Genomic DNA, 24,385 nt, shown 5'->3' with positions numbered 1-24,385 from the left:
TACTGACTGAGCCAGTCAGGTGCCCAGTGCCCTAATTTTCTGACGAGACATAAAAGTGGCAGTAATGGTTCCACTATGATAATGGTGTCCTATGTGTTTCTGATAATCAGGACATGAGTTTCATCAAAACATAGACCTCAGAAATCAGCAATCTAAAACTTTGTTGTAGTTTGAAATATATATTAGCTTCACCTCTTAAATTTTAAAGGTTATACCCCTAGCTCTATTTAAGAATTGGAGTTATTTGAATCTCATTGCATGTATCTATTCATGTAATCTCTGGTATCACATTGATTTTTATATTCTAGGGCAGTTCCAAAGGAGCCAACTAAAGATTGACATATTTTTTCTCCTCCGTTAACGAGTTATTCATGTAGTGTTCCCATTAGTTTAAAGAGAAGTGTCAAAGACCTTTCCCCAAAGAGTTCCCATCTACTTGTGTAAGTAGAATCACATGTAAAGCACAGAATTAATCTGTAGTACTAATTTTCATTGTCCAAATAAGTCACATTTAAAAAGTGGATTTTTTTAGCAGAGTAGCGCAGCGGAAGTGTGCTGGGCCCATAAAAAGTGGATTTTTGGAGGGTTATAGGATAGAAAACTGTGTCACTAGGCACATAATATATACACTAAAAGCATTCATGGAGAAAGGATTGGAATTAAAATGAGGATTAAGAATGGAGTTGAACAAAATGTGCTGATTATGGAAATAAGATGGAAATTATGGAAACAGGGCAATTATTGAAATGGAATGGAAAATAAAATCATTTACCTTCAGATAACTCTATAATCTTTTTACTAGTTTCACAGTTTCTATTCACTAGTAGCATGAAAGTCACATTTAAATCTTAACTTCCATTAGCAGAAATGATTGTAAAGTCACTTTGTTTTATGAGGTAATAAGGTAACTTCATTTTTTTATTTTTTTTTTTTAGTTCTTTTGTTTCTCTTAGAGCACCAGAGAAAAAGAATTTTGGGGCATTTTAATTTTTGAACATATTGTAAAAATTAGCAAATTAAATTTTATGATTTCAGATCTTTTTTTTTCTTTAATCCTATACCATTCTTCTGGGCTTGGCTGATTTGGAGGATCCATAAGCATGTCACTTACTATACTTTGCCAAAAAGCATCTATAATCCATTAGAAAAAAACACAGTTAACATTTTAATGCACGCCTTTTTAGTCTTTTTTTCAAGTTTTATATAGTATTTGTATATATAATATATAGATAGATAATATTTTATACAAGTGATATACTACTTATACAATTTTTTTAAACTTTTTTTAAAAACTTTTATTTAAATTCTAGTTAGTTAACATACAGTACAATATTGATTTCAGGAATAGAATCCAGTGATTCATCACTTAACATACAACACCCAGGGCTCATCACAAGTGCCCTCCTTTTATTTTTTGAAAAATTTTTAATGTTTCATTTATTTTTGAGAGACAGAGAGACAGCATGAGTGGGGGAGGGGCAGAGAGAGAGACACACACACACAGAACCGGAAGGAGGCTCCAGGCTCTGAGCTGTCAGCACAGAGCCTGATGCAGGGCCCGAACACACAAGTCATGAGATCGTGACCTGAGCAGAAGTAGGATGCTTAACTGAGCCACCCAGGTGCCCCACAAGTGCCCTCAATACCTATCACCCATCTAGCCCATCCCCCACCCTCCACCCTCCATCAACCCTGTTTGTTCTCTATCAAGCCTCTTACAGTTTTTTTCTCCTCTCCTCTTTTTTTCCCCCTTCCCATATGTTCATCTGTTTTGTTTCTTAAATTCCCACATATGAATGAAATCATACGGTATTTGTCTTTCTCTGATTGACTTCTTTTGTCCTGTTGGATCTTTAGTGTCTTTTCAATTTCTAACTATTATGAGCCACACTGAGATCAGCAATGAAAAAGCCTGTAGCTAAACATTCAGGCTCCAGGTTTATGAAGACAAATTCTCACATGCAGAATTGATAGATCAAAGAATGCACACATTTTTCAAGCTTTTGATATATGTGACCAAACTGCCTTTCAGGAAGTTTGTGCCAAATAATACTCCCATGATCAGCATACAAGAGTACCTGTTTCCATACCTTCACAAACATTGAATTTCATAATTTTTCGGTCTTTGGTGAATGGCAGAATAAAAGGGACAAAAAGCAGTATCTCATTTTTCCTAACTAAAAACTACTCATCAGATTTCCTAATTATAGAAAAATAGTTTGTTAAAGATGAAAAAAAGTAGTCCTGATGCCAAGAGCAACAGATAAGCAGCACTAACACATTCTTTGTATATATAGACATTTTCTGTTATGGATTTTACTTTTGACATCATGCTTACATTAGATTTTTACCTATGTTTTTTCTTCTAATGATATTAAGAATTAATTAACTTCTAATTGTATTAAAATACACTAACATAAAATTCACCTTAATCATTTTGTCAGTTTCCATTTTAATATTGTACAGTTCAGTATTGTTAAGTGCATTCACTCGTGGTTTGATATATCTCCAGAATTATTTCATCTTGAGATACTCTAACTATTGCCATTAAACAATTTTCCAGTATATTCTACTCCCAGCCATTTGCAACCACCATTGTACTTTGTGTTCCTATGAATTTGACTAAGTGGGATCATATCGTATTTGTCTTTTTGAGACTGGCTTATTTCACTGCACATAATATCTTCAAGTTCATCCATGTTGTACTGTCAGAATTTGCATCCATTTTAAGGCTGAGTAATACTCCATTGTATGTAGATACTTCATTTTGTTTATCCCTGCATCGTCAGTGGGCACTAGGGTTGCTTCCACCTTTTAGCCATTTTGAATAAAATGCTATGAACATGGGTGTACCCATATCTGTACATGGCCCTACTCTCACTTCCTTTGGGTAAATACCCAGGAGTGGGATTGCTGAATCATACAGTATTTCTATGTTTAATTTTTTTGTTTGGAACCGGCATATTGTTTTCCATACTGGCTGCACCATTTTACATTTCTCAGGGCATCTGGGTGGCTCAGCCAGTTGAGCGTGTACCTTCAACTCAGGTCATGATCTCATGATTCATGAGTTCAAGCCCCGCATTGGGCTTGCTGCTGTCAGTGCAGAGCCTGCTTCAGATCCTCTGTCTACCTCTCTCTTTGCCACCCCCCAAATAAATAAACATTTAAAAATAAAAGGGGTTCTAATTTCTCCACATTCTCACCAACACTGTTTTTAAAAACAGCTATCCTGATGGATGTGAGATGATGATTTAAATTTCTTTTCTCTCTCTTTCCCTCTTTTTCACTCCAAATCTTGGATCTGCTTCTCTCTGACTGTTAGCTTTATAATTTGGGGCCTGATATAGACTAGAAACACAACCTCTGGTGAACCCACACTCATCATCTTCATAGCTTAGCAACCAAACAGCAATAGAGGTGCTTCCTCTTAGCCCCAACTTGGAAAATATCAGGGAAGGACACTTATTGCCAAAAACTAAATCATACTCTCATGTGTTGGACCAATCACAATGGCCAAAGGGGTGTGCCCTTTTTTAGTTATATGTATATATTTTTTGAGAATAGGGTTAGTCTGTAATGGGATAAAACCTCCATTCAGAGTATAACAAGGATGAACAATTCCCTCAAATAAAGGATGAGATGAGTAGGACAAACATGGCCGTTTGGAGAGTCATTTTGAGCTGGGTAGTCAACCCCATGTGTGGCTGCTACACAAAGAACCCTTAATAAGCATGTCTGCTACATGTTTGAAACCTTGATAGGTCGAGCTTGAGTTCTTTAGTCCCAGCTGTCTTATTTTTTTCTTCCCTTTTCCACAAGAGATATTGGGGGGGGGGGCCCGAGGGGAAGCAGAATACTTTGATGAATGATTTCCTTCATTTCAAGCTGGCTTTCTTTTAGACCCATTGTCTAAAGACAAGACCTACATTTGATGAGAGGCGTACTCTATTTTAAGAAAGTTTTTAACTAGAAATTGTGTATTCACCTGCAGCATTTTGAAATTCATGGTGTTTATACTCTTGTTCATCTATTTTTCAATTCTATCTTCTCTGAGAAGGTCAAATATTACATACCATCTGTTTCTGTGAACAGAAAGTGCATTTTCTAATGAATAGAACTTTTTGTAACAAAAAATATGACTATGATTTTTAAGTTTCATGACTTAGAACCCCCATGGTAGGAGACTAATCCATATGATTTATCATTAAATTAAATGGAGAATATATTTTCAACAAAAACAAATGCTCGAAGCTGGTGCTATCATTCATCAACTCTTCCATTACATCCTTTAGACATTTCAACCCAGTGTCACCAGAGTTCTGATCTATGATTACCATTGTATCTTAGCATATGACAATTATGAAATTTATGATTTCAATGGTCATTTATAATTAAATAGTATTGATTACTGATTGTTTCGTATCATAGATTAGTTATGCTAATTCTAAAATAAATTGCACTCTATACTTCATTCCATTGTTATTGTGATACTGCTTTCATGCACATTCTGAATCTGTATACGTGATGGAGAACACCGTCCTGGCTGAGATGCGTACAATGCCTTCTACCTGATTCCTACCACACCTACTCAAATAGCCACGATCAAATAGTTTCCTGACACATTATGTTGGAAAGGGTTGGGAAAACAGACATTCACATCCTTCATAAGTATAAATTGGTACAAGAACTTGGAAGATAATTTGGCAATATTTATCAAAATTTTAAAAGTACACACCCACAGACTAGCAATTCCACTCTGGGAATTTATTTTATAGATATACGTGCATGTCTGTGAATTAATGCATGTATTATGGTACACATATATTTAGCTAAAAATTGTAAACAAAATAAGCACCGGTGATAGTTAATTTTATACATCAACTTGTCTGGGCCATGGTGGCCAGATATTTGGTCAGATATTATTCTGGATATTGTGTGAGGGTGTTTTGGATGAAATTTTTGTTAAATCCCTGGACGTAAAGTAAAGCATATTGCCCTCCATAAAGTGGGCGGGCCTCATCCCATCACTGAAGACCTGAATAGAAAAAAATAAGAAGGAATTCTGGCAGCAGATGGCTTTTGGACTTGAAATGCAACAACACCTCTTCCCTGTTCTCCATCCTTGCAACCCCCATTCAGATTTTTGGACTTGCTAGCCTCCATAATTGGATGAGTCAATTCCTTAAAATAAATTTCTGTTTATATATCCACACTATTGACTTTTTTTTTTTCTGGAGAATGCTGACTCATACAAGAATTGATTAAATAAATTATGATGTGGAACACAGTATTTCTATCGCCATTAAAATGGAATATTCTTCAAGAGGTATTCTTCCATTTAAAAACTTGAGTATCGAACATGTATATAATAATACTGTTATATAATTTCTACTATTACATTAGCTTCTTTGCATATTGAACAACTCTAGAAAGATAGCACAAACTGGTACCGACAGTCCTGCCAGGGAGGGGAACTGGATGCTGGGAGCAGGAAGAGAATGATTTATTTTTACTTGGTCCTTTTTTAACTTTTGGATGTTATAAAGTGCTTGCATCAAGAAGTCAAGAAATAATTGATTGTTTTAAAATATCTCTATTTTAGTTTAAGCCAAATGTATTTTTCATTATCTATTCTTCCTTATAATGCTTTTGAAAGGGACAAGGGGCAGAAAATAGTGTTCTAGTTCATTTTAAAAATAAATGTTTTTATTTAACCTGAGTCTGAATCATATTAGCATGTGTTATGACATGGAATAATTTTTATATTTTGCATTTGAAACAGTATAGTCATTTTAATTTATTAAATTGGTATATGCATTAGCTGCATTCTTAATATGTAATACAAATGCATGTTTTCCTGTGAAACTTTCGTATTTGTAGTTTAAAGTTTGAGTCATTAAAATACAAGCAACAGGGGCGCCTGGGTGGCTCAGTCAGTTAAGCCTCTGACTTCAGCTCAGGTCAGATCTCACATTCGTGGGTTCAAGCCCCGCTTGGGGCTCTGTGCTGCCGGCTAGCTCAGAGCCTGGAGCCTGCTTCCGGTTCTGTGTCTCCTTCTCTCTGCCCCCTCCCCCTCTCATGCTCTGTCTCTGTCTGTATCCAAAATAAATAAAAAACATTAAAAATAAATAAATAAATAAAAATAAATAAATAAAATACAAGCAACAGTTAAGTTATATGCTTTCACAAACTCAGTGAATTCCATTTTCCTTAATTATCACTATAAATGCAGGATTTCTTTTAATCCTTTTACCTTTAAAACGCATAATAAAACTTTTAATGGTAACTGTAGTTAGCAATGTTGTACAATATATTTATTTGAAAGTTGCTGAAAGTATAGATCTTTTTTAAAAACATTTTTTAATGTTTACTTGTTTTTGTGAGACAGTGACAAAGGACAAGCAGGGGAGGGACAGAGAGAGAGGGAGACACAGAATCGGAAGCAGGCTCCAGGCTCTGAGCTGTCAGCACAGAGCCTGATGCAGACCTTGAACCCATGAACTGTGAGATCATGACCTGAGCCAAAGTTGGACGCATAACCGACTGAGCCACCCAGGTGCCCCAGCTGAGAGTATAGATCTTAAAATGTTCTCATGCACACAAATTGTAGCCATGTGAGGTGATGGATGTGTTAACTAACTTTATTGTGGTAATCAATTCACAGTACATACCAGTATTAAATCCTCATGCTGTACACAATATTACACAACATTATATGTCAACTATATCTCAATAAAGCTGGGGGGGAGGACTTTTAAGATTCTCATTCCAACTCCAGTAATACTTGCCAGAGATCAATGTCACAATGAAATCCATCAAAACATGCTACCGTGTTCTTCCTACACACAAACGATACCTGTCATCTCTCCATTGCTGTATCACTATAATTCAGCCAAGTCAGTTGTGGATCCTAAAGGTTCTATTTTCAACCTATCTTGAACAGTTATTGAATTTTAATCTAATGAAGAATAATCCATTCTGAAGAAGAAATAGTCAGGCATCTCTCAGATACCCAAAGTAACTTTTTAAAAAAATATTTCCTCAAAGTATACTTCTAAAGACAACTGTGAAAATTTGTGAATTTGAAAGTCATGAATACATAATCAATACAACATAATTACTGCCGTTGTAAAAGCCATTTGGGATAAAAGTGTAAGAGCTCTTAGGCTTTAAAAAAATATTATTTTAAACCATCCAAGGAGAATGAGAGTAATTGAAATATAATAGCATCCTGTTAATGAGTAAGGCATTTGGGATCCAATAATCTATAATAAGCCAAATGATGTATATTAAAAAGTTATTCACCTCATAGATTCCAGCACATTCAACATCCTTTATATAACGGTATAGCAGAAGCCCTTGATACACATATGCCCAGATGCACCATTGTCCCTTTCTTAGAGAACTTATCTGGATAAATTCATGTACCAAAAAAGAAATCAGAAACAGGGGAGAGGAAGCAGGAAGATGAAAGGAATGACAGCGTTTTATGATTTGTCAGGATTTGAGAATCACTATTTCATTTTCAATCTTGCTGGAGGAAAAAACAAAACAAACCCCAGCACTCTTACTTTCCTTGCTCGCTTCTGGGTTTTTTTTTTTTTTAATGTTTATTTAATTTTGAGAGAGACAGACAAAGTATGAGCCGGGGAGGCGCAGAGAGAGAGAGACGCAGAATGTGAAGCAGGCTCCAGGCTCTGAGCTGTCAGTACAGAGCCCGACGCAGGCCATGCGCTGTGAGATCACGACCTTAGCCAGGTCAGACGCTTAATCAATCCACTGAGCCACGGAGGCCCCCCTGCTGGCTTCTCTCTATGTTTGTTTAGTAACCACTAAGCTATTGGTTTCTGTGCCATCTTCTGAGAGATTAGTGGCAGTTGCTAATGCTAAGAACAAAAATATCTAATCTTTCTTTGGCTGAATGGAAATTTGTTTATTGCCTAACCAACATATACTCCTCCTCCTCCTCCCTTCAAACAGCACTTGGACTTTCTTTGGGGGAGACTGTCCCGTGGTGTTTGAGTGGGATTTACCTCATTCACGACTGCAAGTGTGGTCATAACTCCATCCCTTTGCCACTCTGAGTGGCTTAGGGACAGTGACAGATTTGTTTATAGCTGTGTACTAATTTTGTAGCTAAGCACTTTATTCTTTTACTGTTTAAAGACTTTCTCAGGTTTTCCAAATATACAATCATCATCTGTAGATTATGATAATTCTACCACCTTTTATCTCGTTTTTTCTAATTGCATTAGCTAGTACATCTAAAGAATTTTAAATAATAATCAGTATTAACCTCTAAACCATCCTGAACTTGTTCCTGACTTTTTTAATGTCTTATTTATTTTTGAGAGCACGTGAGCTGAGGAGAGGCAGAGAGAGACAGGAACAGGGGATCCGAAGTAAGCCTGATGAGGAAAAGCCCCAGCTCTGTGAACTCTGAAATGACCTGACTGAGGTCAGGTGCTCAACTGACTGAACCAGCCATGTGCCCCTGTGCCTGCCTTGACTCTTTAGAAGCACCTTTAATGAGGACGTTCCTAGTATTTACCCATCAGCAGAATGCTGGTTTTAGGGATTAGGTAACTATATCCTATCATGTTCAGGAAGTTTGTTTCTATTCCTATTTTGTCAGGAGGTTTATTTTCTTACACCAACAATGCCTTAATGGCATATACAAAAATTATTTTATGATTTTTATCCTTACATTTATTAATGTAATGAATTACTCTATTCTAGATTTCCTAATTTTAAATCATTTTTGTGTTTTTTGAATAAACCTTACCTGGTCTGGTATATTTATAACCTTATTGCACTACTGAATTCTACTTGGCAGGGCTTTTTTTTTTTAAGGAATTTTAGACCCATACTCATCAATCAGATTGATTTGTATGTCTTTTTTAATGCAATCTTTGCATTTCATTACATTTATTTAGGGGTTTTCCTTGCTTTAATGCTCTGAAACATTTTAGGTAGCATTAGAGTAACTATTTGCCTATGAAGTTTCTGTGAAAACTGTGAGCCTGATTTTTTGTTATCAAGGGAAGGGAAAAGAGGGTTAGGGTTTCCCTGTATTATTTCTTCTGTGGGAATCTATTTATTCGAATTTCCTATCTGTTCTGCAGTTAGCTTTGACAAATTATATCTACCTGGCTATAGTGCTACTAAATAATATCATGAATAAGATAGTCCTTATTATTAGATCAAGGCTTATAACTTCTGTGCAAATGCCCATTCAGCTATGCATCCCTGTTTTCAACTTTCTTTTCATAGATTATGAAGTTATCTCTGATAAGATTAAGCTGACTCATGATACTTTTGATTTCTTCTGCATAAGTCGATTCTTTCTTTTCATGTCTTAGTTTTTGTATTTGTGCTGTCTCCATGACTAAGATTAATTAACAGTTTCTATTATATTGTTCCTATGTCTTTCTTAAAATAATTATTGCACATATATAGTAGTTTTACTATTTTTACATTTCCAAAATTATTAATTTTTGACTTACCTCTATCAACCCTTCCCTTTTTTAACATTAACTTGAGGTTAATTTGCTATCTTATTAATTGATATATTTTTGTTCTTTCTCCTTTGTTAATGGAGGTATTTTACAACTATGAAGTTACCTTGTGTACTGCTTTACCTGTGTCTCACTGGTTCTGATTTAGCTTTTCAGTTTTGTTATTCCTAGACAGAATCCAAATTGAGTTTGAATTTCATTAGCTCCTCAGACCTAAGAGAGCCCCTTCTTTTCAAATTTCTACATAGTAGTAATGGTAGAAGTTTGTGGAATCCGGGTTTGCTATTAAGTTTTACTCTTACTGCATTGTCATCAGTCAATGTTGTCCAACTTTTTCCTTTCTGCAACTTATTGAGATTTTCTTTACGGATTAATACAGTCAATTTTTATAAACTTCCTATGGAAACCTGAGGATATATTTTCTGTTTAACCATAAGGACTATCTTGTGTTTGTGTGCTATAATTTTACTTCTTTTTTGTCTTCTTGATCTGTCGTGGACTGAAGTGATTAATTTCCCACCACTAATGTGTTTTCATTTCTTATTGCATCACCTTCTATTTTTTGTGTTATAAATGCTAATGCTATTTTATTTGATAATAGATATAAATTATTCATTTTTTTTTCCTACGAACTGTACCCTGGAATGTTCTAGTAGGCTATGTTTTTCATCTGATGGTTTTTGGCCTGAATCCAACCTTTTCTGGTATAAGATCATCATCTCTTTCTTTTGTTTGCATTGCCTAATTTACTTTGCCTCATCTTTTTATTTTTATCCTTACTAAATCTCTTTGTTTCAGGTATCTCTCTTAGATTCAACACTGAATTTGCTTTGTGGTACAGTCAAAATGTACCTTTCTTTTAACAGGTGAGTTTAGCCCATTTATATTCATTGATTTAACAAATATATTTGGGCTCAATTTTTTGTTTTTATTCTTAAGTAGTCTCTACACCCAAAGTGGGGCTTGAACTTAAAACACTGAGTTCAAGAATCACATGGTTTACCGAATAAGCCAGCCAGGCACCCCTGGTCTCAATATTTTGTTAGTTTTGTAATTTCTTTTTCATAATTTAAAAAATAAGTCACTAGCAGTCACTTTCCTATGATTTTTTTCCTTGTGTATTTCTTCTATTCAGTAGGAAAACTTGTATCATTCTAGTTGTTACCTTTACAATTACAGCTCTATATAATGTCCCAATCCTTTGTAGATATATCTACTATTTCCTACCATAAGTATGGATTAAATAAATTTCCTCTTCCACCCCTACTTCTTCTCTACTACACAATTTTATACTGTATTTATCCATTGACTTTGAGCAATTAAAGATAAGGAAATCAGCATATTTACATGCACATTACTTTTTCATTTCCTCTTGTGGCTCTTGTTAGTTTTTCATTTTTGCATTGTCAAACATGTAAGATTTATATTTCGTTCTGTTACTGTAATCTCCATACTGTTTTACTCTTAGATAAATACATACATTGTTCCCTGCCAGTCCACTGGTGTAAGTAGTTTCTTAGGTCATCCTTGGTTTCACCTGTGTTTGTTACCTGATAGAATCATTACGTAGCACTCAAGGGAATACTATGCATGCTCAAACTTTGTTTTATGCTTTTACACTTGAGAAGCATACACTTGAAATTATAAATTATTTGTTTTTTCCTATGAACTGTACCCTGGAATGTTCTAAAAGCCTATACTTTTTTCATCTGATAGTTTTTGGCTTGAATCCAACTATCTATCTTTGGGTCCATTTTTGGAATTTTTTCCTTTGAAGATTTTCTAGCATTGACTATTGCTACGTAGAAGTCTGAAGCTAGCTTTATATTTTCCTTTTCTTTGAAATTTAGCAACTTTAATAAGCTAGGTCTGTTCTGGGGAAGTTTCCCCTTGAATATATCAAGTCTTTCAAGAAGTAAGTTCAAGTATTATTTTATGGATAGTTAGGTATATAAGCATGATTTTATTATCTTTGTTTTCCTACACTTTAGTTATACAACTGGCTCTCCTTTGCTTGCCTTCTATATCTAAAATTGCTTTCTAATCCTTTAAAAATGTTTTAAATTTCCATTTCATTTTGCTTACTTCTTCATTTCCACTTAAGTCATTTCCTGTATGTTAAGCAGGACCAAGTTGCCCATGTATTCCTTCCCAGTTTGCTTTCATTTTTCCAGTGGTTACATTTTTTCCTTCTACCCCTCTATGTGCTCCGTCAGCTCACATCCCATTTCTTTCTGTTGTGTCAACATCCGCTCCCTGAGCTCTTGTCCCTCTGCTTTATGCCTTTTCCTCATAGAGGAGATTCATCCATTCTGTTCTTAAGATTCATGTTAAATGTTTGAAAATAGTTTTCACCTGCTCTACGGAAACATTTTTCTGGCAAGTGTACTTTATTGACCCTTGTTTCTTCTTTTCCTTGGGTAGCATCTTTGTGTAGATACTGTGCATATTCCATTTTGATTACTTATCTCTGAAGCAGCTGAGTTTTCCTATGCTACCACTATACCTGCAAGAAGGCCCGGGACCAGTCACAGGCTAGCTGAAATGTTCTTCTATAACCTTGCTTGTGTGTAATTTTGTTTAGCTTTACTTTTCTTTAGCCAATGGTGACAGGCAGTGAATTTTCACGATGCATTTTTTTTCTCCTGCTCTGCCAAAGAGACATACTGCTTGCTGTAAATATAGCCTGTCTCTGTATTTCCTCACTTAGATCCTCTTCCCCTCCTTCTCAGATCCAAACCAGGGCCAGGGTACTCTCATGGCCAGCATGTGGACCTTGTCTCTAGTGTTATAAACAAGGGTTTTCAGTTTTGGAAATAAGGGTGCACCTGTCACCTTTAGGAAACATTCTCTTCTGTCCCTAAGATTTATATCCATAGACCCTCTTGCCACTTTTGCTAAGTGTGCACTCCTGCCTTATGTCTCCTGCTTTGGAGGAACCATTCTACTTGTTTTGTAGTTTGGGATTTTGGCTGTTTCCTTCGTATAATGGAATATATAGCTTGTGAGTCCTTTCCTTTCCTTTCCTTTCTTCTTTCTTCCTTCCTTCCTTTCTTTCTCTCTTCCTTTCTTTCTTGTTGCTTTCGTATGGTTACCAGTGAGAGAAGAGAGAAATGATAGCATCACATGGTATATATATATTTTTAAGTTTATTTATTTGAGAGAGAGAGCATGCACAAGCAGAGGAGGGGAAGAGAGAGGGAGAGAGAGAGAATCCCAAGCAGGCTCCACACTCTGCACTGAGCCCAATGCAGGGCTTGATCTCAGGATAGTTGAGATCATGACCTGAGCTGAAATCAAGAGTTGGATGCTTAATTGACTGAGCCATCCAGGTGCCCCACAGTGACATTTTAGATACATTCTGAAGGTAAGAACAACAAGACTTGATGATTTATTAGATATTTATTAGATAGGAGGAATGAGATTTCTGACTTGGGCAACTAAGTAGAATGTGGTGTCATTTGCTGAGATAGGAAATCCTAGAGGTTTGGTAGTACAAAAATCATTGAGTTAAGTTTGAAATGCCTGGAAACATTAAATGGAGATGTGAAGTTGGAAGTTTGGAAAACAATGCCTATAGCTCAGAGAAGTTTGGACTGGAGGAATCACATAAGAGAAGAGAAGCATCACTGGCCCTGGATGAAAGTATACAGAACCCTACCATTGGAAGTTGGTAATAAAAGAGCCAGGAAGAAATTGAGAGATGTGAGTCAAAAAGATAGAAGGAAAATCTCCCAGAAATCAAGAAAGAAGATTGAATGCTTTAAGGATGAGGTAGTGAACTTATCAAATGCAGCTAAAAGGCCAAATAAGATGTAGATAGAAACGTGTGCATTGGATTTGGCCACATTGAGGTTGCTAAAAAGCAACCTATGGTGTTTAGTAAGAGCGGTCTTTGTGGACTACAGGGCAGAATCTAGATAGAACCCCGTGGAGAAAATAGGAAGTGAGATAAAGAAGTGAGGTAGAGAAATTTAGCTGTGAAAGTGAACAGAAAAGCATACAGTAACTGGAGAGGTGAACAAATCAAAAGAGCCTTTATAGAATGGACAACACTAGAACATGTTTATATATTGTTGAAAATGATCCTAGAGAGAGGGAGTGGTTGATAACTCTAGGAGCAAAGTCCTCGAGGTGGCCAGGCACCTGGGATTCAAAGCACAGGTGACATTGGCCTCTGATAAGAGCAAGAATCCAGGATTGTAGACCAGTAAAGGTGGAAAACAAGAAGTTCCTGTTTGATGGTTTCTATTTGTCTCACAAAGAATGAAGCAAGATCAGCAGCTGAGAGTTTTGATATGGTATGAGGTAGCACATTTAACGATGGAGAAGAAAGCATGAAATAGTATTTTTGAGAGCCAAAAACAAAAACAAAACTACAGGGAGAGTGTTTTGCTACGATGGCTATGTTGTATAAAGGACACTTTTCAGGACTAAGGTTCCAAAGGTAAAGTTGAAGCCAATGTATCATTTTCTCCATCAACATTTAGCTGCTCAGGTACAGACCTTCAAGAGAAGGTCGGGTAATTGAGTTCTTCCAGGGCTGGAATTTACCTAACAAGGGAAAGGAGCACAGGAATCAGAGACATTTTATTGCAGAGTTATAATGGTGGACCCTGGAACATAAACTGGACAAAAAGGAGATGAAGAGCTAGAGGACACTAATGGCTAGTGAGAAAGTGAGTGCTGGATGGACAGAATTGGTAGCTTGTTACTGTTCTGGCTTTGTTGGAAAGGCATCTTCCATCCGTTAGGAGCAGATTTATTTTTTTTCTTGTCTTAGCCAAATTCTGCTTGTCTCCCCATGGCAACTGGCGATGTGAACTGAACTCTGTATCTTTGTTCACCATGGGCCTAAGGTAGTTTTGCTAAAGTCTACCTATAATTGAGCATAGAGGGCTGGAAGACACATGAATAGTCAAAATATGACATGAAGCATGTTACGTCACGAGGTGAGGCAGGGAGGCTTCAAAATTGACTGTGCTTGTGTGCTTGTGTGTGTTTCTCGATTTCATTATTCATGAAAAGAAAAATAAATACCACCCTGCTTCTTACAGTGAATCAAGTTCTGGGTCCTTCATCATGACCAGTCTACTTCTGGAACAGATTTGTGTCTGACTTATTCTGCAGCAGTAGGTTTTTTAAAAATGTACTGGAGATCAAATGGTTAATAGCAGCCAAAAGTGCAACTAGTGACAGCCAGTTCTCAAAAGAATCAATTGCCCAGAGAGAAACCTTTACAAGGATGAGTGAGTTAACCAAATCTTACCTATCTGAACTATATGACATAGGGAATATGTAGTTAAAGGTAGCATAAATGAAATAAAATAATTAAAGCTAGATAGCATTAAATGTAGGCCTCTGTGCTTTCTAAGATTTCTAAATTATGATTTTTGTCAGCTTTCTCAGAGCTTTAATGTTCATAAACACATCTCAGCGGCTCTCATTGCCATCCTAGAACATGCTCTGATATCACATATCATTTTTCTCTCTGCACAATTTTGCTATATAATTAAGTACAGTTCTAGGTAGCCAACTATAAAAGACATGTACCGGGGTTCTGATATTAATTTATAATTCTCCCTGAAAAATTTGAGCTCTCTTAGCCAGATATGGCTACCAAGACATTCGTATCTGTCTTGGTCTAGTCTAATCTCTTTTTTCCTGGTTCTGCCACTTTTCTCCCTCTGTTTCACCTAAATTAGTCTGTGTTGAGCCTCCACTTTTTACCAACAGGATATTTATTTTTACTCTCCATTTATGCACCTTAAAATTCACTTTAAGCATACATTTTCTTTCCTATCCATTGTTTGTTAAATAGGTAGTTCTTCTTTCCCAAATGCTCAAAATATCCTAACACTTGTTATGTAGTAAATGAAAGAAGCTTCCTTTTTTGTTATTAAGCCCTGGAGTTTTTCTTACTCCTGAGTGCTTCATTTTCTGCCTAGAATTTTGGTAACAAGAAAATGTCTTAAATTTTATTCCTTTTTAGTGGCAAGAATATCTTCCGGATCAGAGGCATCTATAGAACTTGCCATGATGATGGGAAAGTTCTCCTCTGCACTGCTGGCCAATAGAGTAGTCATGGGCTACATGTGGCTGCTGAGCATTGAAAAGTGGCTACTGCAATTGTGGACCTCAATGTTAAATTTTATTTAATTTTAACTAATATCAATTACAACTTAAATAGGTACGTGTGCCTGTTTAAATTGTAATTTAATCACAATCACACAGTGATCACACTCTGATCAGAGTGGCTACTCTGTTGATCAGTGCAGTTCTAAATAGAGAGGCTATTATTCTTTTTTCATAATAATGTTAAGAGTCCTCCCAGGGCTACTGCAGTAATTCTGAGTATTTCTCTTTCAACTGTTTTAAGCCAAGGGCTCATGAGGGCTACACTAATGTTATGCTGATGCCTGCACATTGTTCTGTGGTTAGTGTATCCTCATGGGTGGCTGATAATGGATGAGTTCGTGGCTGTGTATTTGGGGGAAAGGAGAAAGTCTCTTCTGAGTTCTTCAGCTATAGAGAGAGTTGATCGCTGAAGTTTATCTACCAAACAAAGATATCCTGACAATTTCACAAGAGATTTTTCTTTCCAACTGAAAAGAGAGCCTGTGTGACAGGTTCCAAAGAAATCCATGGCCATGCATCTGGGTATTTGATGCTCATCTCCAGAACAGGACTAAATGGATGATGACACGATTCCTGGGGTGTTTAGGAAGATGAGATGTAGGCAGATGCTTCCAGCAAAGAGAGGCAGGGAGCCCTTAGGGAAACAAACCGTGAGAGCTACCTGGGAAATTATAACCTGTGGGTGCTAAAATGCAGTTAAGTAACTGAGAACCAGAAACCTTATTCTGGAAGCAACGCCATATTTAAGTTTTTTGTATTTTTTTTACAACTATTTCCATTTCCCTTGCCATTACTCTTTAGTGAAGATATTTTAGAAACGTCAGCATGTGCCAGCTCTGCTAAGTGGAACCAAAGGAAAGAACTTTATGTTTGGGCTGAAATTCCTGGGAGTCAAGTGTGGATGGTCAGGGGAATTGGAATGAGAAAACCTAAGGAAGGTAAGTCTTGGAGAGACATATCCAGGACACTTATTTCTAGACCTTTTCTTTAAGAAAAGCCTGGAGGATATGATACCTGGTTTTGTTCATCCACATATATTTAGTCTTCAGATGTCAGAGGCGCACCTCCCTAAAGGGAAATTGGCCTCCATCTGTTTAGTTTGTGAGTTGGGGGGAGGGGGATCAGTATTTTATGAATTACTTGTGGCAGTTTCCTCTCGGATTCTTATATTGAAGAATTTGACTATCACTGTTTATCAGTATCTCCAAATCAATGTAAAGCAATAGTTTCTTTGTTTTGCAAGTTGAGATATATAGAGTACCTTGTATATTTTTACACTTCCGAAAACGATGGAATGGAGTTTAAGAACAAAGTAGGAGGGTTGTGAGATTTTACAGCTATGAGGCATCTAGTTTAAGAATCTTTCTTCCCAGGAAATACTGAAGTTAAAATGGAATTCTAAGGGCAGACCGGATCGGTCCTTGCGTCAGCTGGCATAGACATTGCTCTGGGCCCTGTGATTTAGAGGTCCTTTCTGGTCCTCCTCTGAGCCAGGCACCTCCCCTTCAAGCACGAGACACACAGGACGAGGTGGCGTGCTCACCAGAGCCCTTGCCTCTCTTCTCTGCCGCACTCAGGACAATCAGGACCCTGTGCCAAAAGGCAACTGTTTGAGGGAAGTATAAACAGAACTTAGATGTAGGGGCTGGATTGTCCTCCTATGTGAACACAAAGATCCTTCCGGGATGCATTAGGTAGAGCTGGGAGTGAGGAGAGAAAAGGTGCAGGACACAGGCCAGGGGCGTAATTTCCTGAACTGCTAAGTCATCTGCTTAGAACCTCAGGGAGTTAAAAAATTCCTAATACCTTCTAAGTCATTATAAAGGTATTCTTGTTAAAGTAGAAGAAAAGAATGTAGTTTTTTAACAATGTGATTGATTTATACTTTCTGAATACTTAGGTATATGGTATGTGGGTCTCCATTCGTGTACCTGCTTAGGTCTCCAGGGCAGTGTAGCTTGTCAGGGAGTGGGGACATTTTTGAGGTCAACAACAGAGTTCTAGAACTCCCATTAATGAGTGTGACCATGGGCAAGTCTCATTCCAGCATCTGTTTCCTCTTATGTCAAATGAATATCTTGCCTGTATGTTTCACAAAGTGACCACATAATGAAATGAGAAAACGAAATTGAAATGCTATATTTAAATAGAATGCCACATATAATCTGTGGAGCAATGCATACCGCTGCTGCTCTGGCTATTACCCAGACACCTAACAATACTACATTACCTCTTTTTTCTATGCTGTATGTCAGGCAAGAAATGCTTACAACTCATGAACTCATCTGTTATTATGGTACAGTCTTAAGAAATGTATCAACCTAAACATAATCTTGATATCAGCTTTGAAAATGTAAACTAAGGGCCATATAATGTGTGCCATTGCGTCTAGTGTTTCCCAACCACTTTCAGTGCCAATATTCTATATTAAAAGCAAACAAAAGATTTGTGGTCCCGGGGCGCCTGGGTGGTTCAGTCGATTGAGCATCCGACTTCGGCTCAGGTCATGATCTCCCGGTTCGAGGGTTTGAGCCCCGCATCCAGCTCTGTGCTGACAGCTCAGAGCCTGGAGCCTGCTTCCGATTCTGTGTCTCTTTCTCTCTCTGCCCCTTCCCTGTTCATGCTCTCTCTCTGTCTCTCAAAAATAAATAAAATGTAAAAAAAAAATTAAAAAAAAATTTGTGGTCCCATTCATGAGAGTATCAACTGAGGGAAAATGTCATAGCCAAACCTACTACGAACTTAGTCATCCATTTAACTAAATTTTTTTTTTATTAATCTCACCCCCACAGGTCATATTGTGTGTGAGACAATGATATGTGTGCAAAGATTCTCAGGCTGTGCACTGATGAATTGGAGGCCTCTGGGTGCTTGTCAGCAGACAGGTTGATTTAAGGTACATGTGTTGGACACAAGTCTATCACTGAATAAGTGATTAACTGAATTAAGCTACTGAAATATATATTAATCATCCATGATATACGAGACTTTGGACAAAGAGCTGCCCTCATGAAGCTTATAATCAAGTCGAGGGAACAAGGAAACACCAAAGCTGAGAAGAACAACAGAACGTAGGAAAAATATAGGAGGCAGTTCTGTGGAGAAGAATGGTCACATCGCAGAGATTAGGAAAAGTCTTGTGAAGATTATGACATTTGTGTTTCATCTCCAAGGCAGGATGGGCTTTTGGAAGGCAGAGATAACTCAAATATTTGTCCAGAACCTTCTATACAGGATGAAGTTTACATGTTACTGTGACAGCCATCACCATAGAGTTACTAGGTTTGGACATTTTTTTCATCTCTTTGATAAAGGAAGGACCTGGGGCTGAGACGGAGCTTCAGAAATGTGTTCAAAGTCAAACAGCAAGGAAAGGTTGAGCCTGGATTTAGAAGCTCAGCCTTTCTGACTTTGCTTTTTTGAGCCCTGCAACCAGCTCTCTGCTGTCCAAGCACAGCCAACTTCAGATCCTCTGTCCCCCGTCTCTCTAACCCACCCCACACTCTCTCTCTCTCAAAAATAAAATAAACATTAAAAAAGATTTTTAAAAACAAACTTTATATAACTGTATCACAGGCTACAAACAGAAAACAAACTCTAAAAATAAATACAGTGAAAAGCAACAACAAAACATCATTAAATTCTGGAACCATGCATCGCTTCTCGGCCTTTTGGCTAGATCAAGTGTAAATTCTGGAACCATGCTACTAGGATCCTCACTACGGATTTGGCCTCTGTTACCTCTCTCTTTTCACACTGTCTCCTGCCCTCATTCTATTCCAGTCTCTCTGGCCTCCTTGGCCTTCCTGGAGCACATCAGGCATGTTCACTCCATTGGCTTTGCAGTGCCTGGTCACTGACTGGAGTGGGAACTTCCCATTCCCTCACACCTGCCTGCCTGCCTTCCTCACCTGCTTCAAGTCTTTGCTCAAGTGCCACCTCCTCAGTGAGGCCCAGATTGACCACTTTATATAATGTTGCAACATGGCAGCCCACCTCCATCTCTCTTAATGTGCTCAACGTTTACACTTTTCTGTATTACTTACAGCTTTCTAAATTTTTTAAATGTTTTTTATTTATTTTTGAGAGCATGAGCAGGGGAGGGTCAGAGAGAGAGGGAGATACAGAATCTGAAGCAGGCTCCAGGCTCTGAGCTAGCTGTCAGCACAGAGCCCCACGCGGGGCTCAAACCCATGAACAAACCATGAGATCACTACCTGAGCCAAAGCCGGACACTTAACCAACTAAGCCACCTAGGCGCCCCACGGCTTTCTAATATGCTGTGTAATTCACTTCTCTATTAGGTCTACTGTTTATTGTCTGTCTCTCTCTGCCAGAATGTAAGGTCTGCAAAAATAGGCTCTGTTTTGCTCATTCATATTTCAAGCACCCAGAATAATGCCTAATGCATAGCAGATACTTAATACATATTTATTGAATTAAATGAATAAAATAGGTATCAAAAACCCCAAGACCCCTACAGCCAATAAGCCCAACAAAATCGCAATTCTTTCTATCTTTTCAGACACTCTGATAAACACTCTGAATGAAGGGTTCACTCTGAAGTGGACGTAACAGCATCCTCGGGGTGAGAGCAGGTCAGCTGGGCAGATGCTGGCAGTGTGGGAATGAAGGAGATAGGACCAGATGGGGTTCGGGACCTGGAGGTTTGGCTTCTGATCTTGCCAAATGTTTACCCAGAGGTTCTTGATGGCAACATTCTTGGTAAGAAACTTCCAACAGTGTTTTTAGGGAGCATTAAGAATTTGGGGGAAGAAGTGTACGCACACGTTCAAAGGCAACGCCATGAGTGACAAACAGGCTGCAGGTAAGGGTACATGAAGGCCCCTCACCCTAAAGCTAGCACTGTACCCTCCCTGCCAGAACTCGTTGCTTCAAAGAGTTTCCCTTTTGATTTCCTTGCTGTGTTCCTTTGATCTTGTCAAATGGTACATTTATAAAAAAAAAAACTTGACTTTACAAAGAGTAAGTTACAAAGAGGAATGCTCATCTTTATGTTCACCAAAATGAGAAACTCAGGTAGGATGCTTCCATAGCTGGGGGAAGATATTGGTCAGAATTTTCCAGCTAAGATTTGGTTTATTGTTTTCCTCTCGAGGAGCCAAAATGATGTCTCAACAAAGGTTAAAAAAAAAAAAAAGCCACCGCTTATTCCAGTTTCTGAGAGTGATTCACCAAAGTAGGTGAATTTAGTAACGCTAAAAATATTTTCAAGGCCGAACACGGTCAATGAACAAATAAAAGCAAAATTGTGAATAGTTTTGCTGTTTGTGTAGGATGCTGCTAGAGTTCCTCCTCAGCTTCTCTTTGCCCCACTTTCTCCAGGTTTCTCAGCTATGTGGCCTGCCTCAAGTGCCCACAACTGACTGACCCAGTGCAGACCCCCAGAGCAGATGAGCCCCAAGTTAAGCCTCTGGCAGACAGGGTTCAATCAGGGAAGCAGAGCATGATAAGTATGTTGAATAGGGACTTTCCTATAGCAGTTAGACCTCACATTTGTGAGAGGAGCTGGGGAAGGAAGAGTCTGGAAAAGGGCTGCCAAAAGATCAGGGACCGTCCCTCCCAGAGGTGAAGCGGCCTGAGTTTTCAGGGAACTGAGGTGAGGCGCATCCACGAACTGCAGTGGGGCCACCAGGAGGGCTGGTGTAGAAATCCACGGAAGGTGGTGGCCTTTGCTCACCACCTCTGGGAGAGTCTGCAGAGAGTCTGTTAGCCTAGCTGTGGTCACACTTCTTCCGCAGAGGAGAGCACAGAGCACTGAAGACTGAGAACAAAGGAGGACTCCCTTGCATGTGAGTATTTGTCTCATATGGAACCAATGACAACTTTCAGAGCGTAATTGTTGCTTCTTCACTTGTGCCTCCCAAGTCTCTGGCAACTTCCGTTTTATTCATCTGGACACATTGTAGACCTGGAGCATACAGAGAAGAGGATTCTGGGAAACATAGCTTCCAGCATAACCAAATTGCCTGTGGAAAAATCCAGCACAGATACCATAGCCTGGCTCCAGAGCGTGGATTTGTTTCTCACGTAGCTGCCAGAGGAGAGAGATGATTCAACCTGAAACTGGGTAGTTAACCGCCAGTGGGATAAATTTTGACCAATGGGAAATAGGAGATGGGAGGGAGCTTACAGGTAAATTTCTTCTTTGGTCCTCACTTTGATAGACTGTTCTGTGCACAGTTTTCTATACACCCTATTCACAAACACTTCACGTGGCCCAGCAACTGTGCCTTTACAGGTTCATGAAGCATAGACCAGCATTGGAACATATCATCATGTATTTGCTCCCCATTCTTCCCTGTTGCATATCCTCTTTTCCTCATTCTTTTTTTAAAAATATTTTTAACGTTTTTTTTTTTTAATTATTTTTGAGAGACAGAGAGAGACAGCATGAGCAGGGGAGAGTCAGAGAGAGAGGGAGATACAGAATCCGAAGCAGGCTCCAGGCTCTGAGCTAGCAGTCAGCACAGAGCCCTACTTGAGGCTCGAACCCACAAACCATGAGATCATGACCTGAGCTGAAGCCGGATGCTCAACCAACTGAGCCACCCAGGCGCCTCACTTTTCCTCATTCTTGATGCTCAGGGATCGCATCTTTCAATGAAGCATTAGCACTTCACCCTTCCTAAGAAACCCCAGCTAAAATAGTGCCCATAGAAAAATTGTAATGAGGGGCGCCTGGGTGGCTCAGTTCGTTAAGTGTCTGACTCTTGGTTTCAGCTCAGGTCATGATCTCACGATTTGTTAAGTTCTAGCTTGGTGTTGGGCACCGTGCTGACAATGGGGAGCCTGCTTGGGATTCTCTCTCCCTCTTTCAAAATAAATAAATAAACTTAAAAAAACTCAAAACCATAATGAAAATGAAGTGTTGAGAGTTGCATGAAGTGAATTGATGGTGGGGACTATGATATGAAACTCAGTTCATTTGTATGTGATAAAATCATAGCATTAATATTATTAGTATTTTTAAAATGTCATTAACTTCCTTCACTGAGAAAGCCCATGCACAAGCGTTTCTCTGAGACAAAAGGAATGAATCAGGGAGCAGAGATCCTTTTAGCCAACAAGACTCATGACCTGAAGTCTTAGCAAGAACATACACTTCATGAAAACGTTGCTCTCTGGCTACTGCAGAGCAATAACCCGGCCATGGCTCAAAAAGCCATGAAAAGCCTGTTATTTATATTCATATATCTATGCCCGTCTGAGTTTTCAAACTCTTAGGACGCGCAGAGTGGAGAGGCTGCCTGAATGGCAATGGCGGCTCTCTTTCGTCTGTGCGTTCCTATGGGTGTAATGCCATCACATCTTATTTGATCATTAATGAGACAGGTAGGAGACCTCCTGATATTTACACCTATTTTTAAACGAGTAAAACACACAGAGATGCTATGGACCAGAGTGAAAGGTGTGCAAGCATTCTTAGGATAAAAGGAGTTTAAGCTGTGGTAGCTCCTCTCCCCCACCCCACGAGTTCATGGTTCTCCGCCACTAGACGTGAAAAGCGTTGGGAAGCACCCGTTTAGATTAAGGGATCTGTAGGCGCTCTCTCTCACCTCCCCCCACACTTGTGCATTTTCTTGTATATGGGGCTGGACTTTCCCCCTCTTTGTAGCTGGAGTGGCTTCGGTAGTTCCTGCCAGTGGAACCCCCATGGAAGAAGGAAGGAGGTGGTGTGATTACGAGAGGGTCAGGGTTCCAGTCGCTCCGCTCCATGTTGGAGACTGCCTTCACAGAGGAGGAGTTACAGTGAAACTGTCCTGTGGCACAGGGTCCAGCGCCTATTATTTTATGACAGTATGAGAACAGTGAAACGCCGCCACTGAGTTGTCTCCGTGGGCAGCAATATCTTCAAATTTTGAAGACAGTCCCCGCTTCCCCCTTCCAATCTGGACGCCTAGACAGCCCATAGAGCACTCCAGCGCTGTTTCTGTAATAATTCCTGTTAGGCTCAATCAGTTTTTTCTGATTCCCCCTCCACCCCCCCCAAGATGGTGATGACAGAAATGTCTTGAAATACTTTTGACATTTCCTCAGTCATCCATTTACAGAAGAAACGTCTGTGCAAATATTTAAATTACCCCGTCCTTGGAGCAAATTTGCCTCTCGATTAATGTACCCTGGGGCACAGACTGTGGACGGTCTAAAGGTGGAAGAGTTTAAGGGGGTGGGAAGGGTTGCCATACGGTGGAGCTTTAGGCAACGGATATCTATGTTTTCACCGACCCCAAGTGTCTCTCTGGGCCTGGGAAGTTTGGCGCCGCAGTGTCAGGGACCCGGCGGTGGGAAGTGGGGGCGGGCAGGCAGGCACCCAGTCCTGTGTGTTTATTGGCCAGCCTGAACGTCCGCCGGAGACCCCGGCTGGGCAGCGCCTCCGGGGAGGCCGCCGGGCTGCCGTTTCCTTCGGATGGGCTCTGCCCAGGCGCTCGGAGCGGCTGCGCTCCAGGCCCCCAGGGCCGAGCCCTTCGGGTCAGCCCCGGGGAACTGCGGCCGGCCCGCCTCCGCTGGCCGGGCGGGCGGGGGCGCTTCTGTGGCTCTCAGGCCCGCAGACACCCGGCCAGGGTCTCCTCGGCGGTTATCTCTGGCCCCCAGAGGTCCCCAGGGGGGCGGCCAGGGGGCGAGGCAGGGGAGTGGGATCCCGCGCGTCCGCAGTCCGCGACCCCGGCCCGAAGCTCTGCGGGCCGCGCAGTGAAGGGTGCCGG

Source organism: Suricata suricatta, chromosome 3 (genome assembly GCF_006229205.1).
Source record: "Suricata suricatta isolate VVHF042 chromosome 3, meerkat_22Aug2017_6uvM2_HiC, whole genome shotgun sequence".
Taxonomy (NCBI): Eukaryota; Metazoa; Chordata; class Mammalia; order Carnivora; family Herpestidae; genus Suricata; species Suricata suricatta.
The sequence above is the reverse complement of the archived record's forward strand: the minus strand, read 5'-3'. Positions refer to the sequence as shown.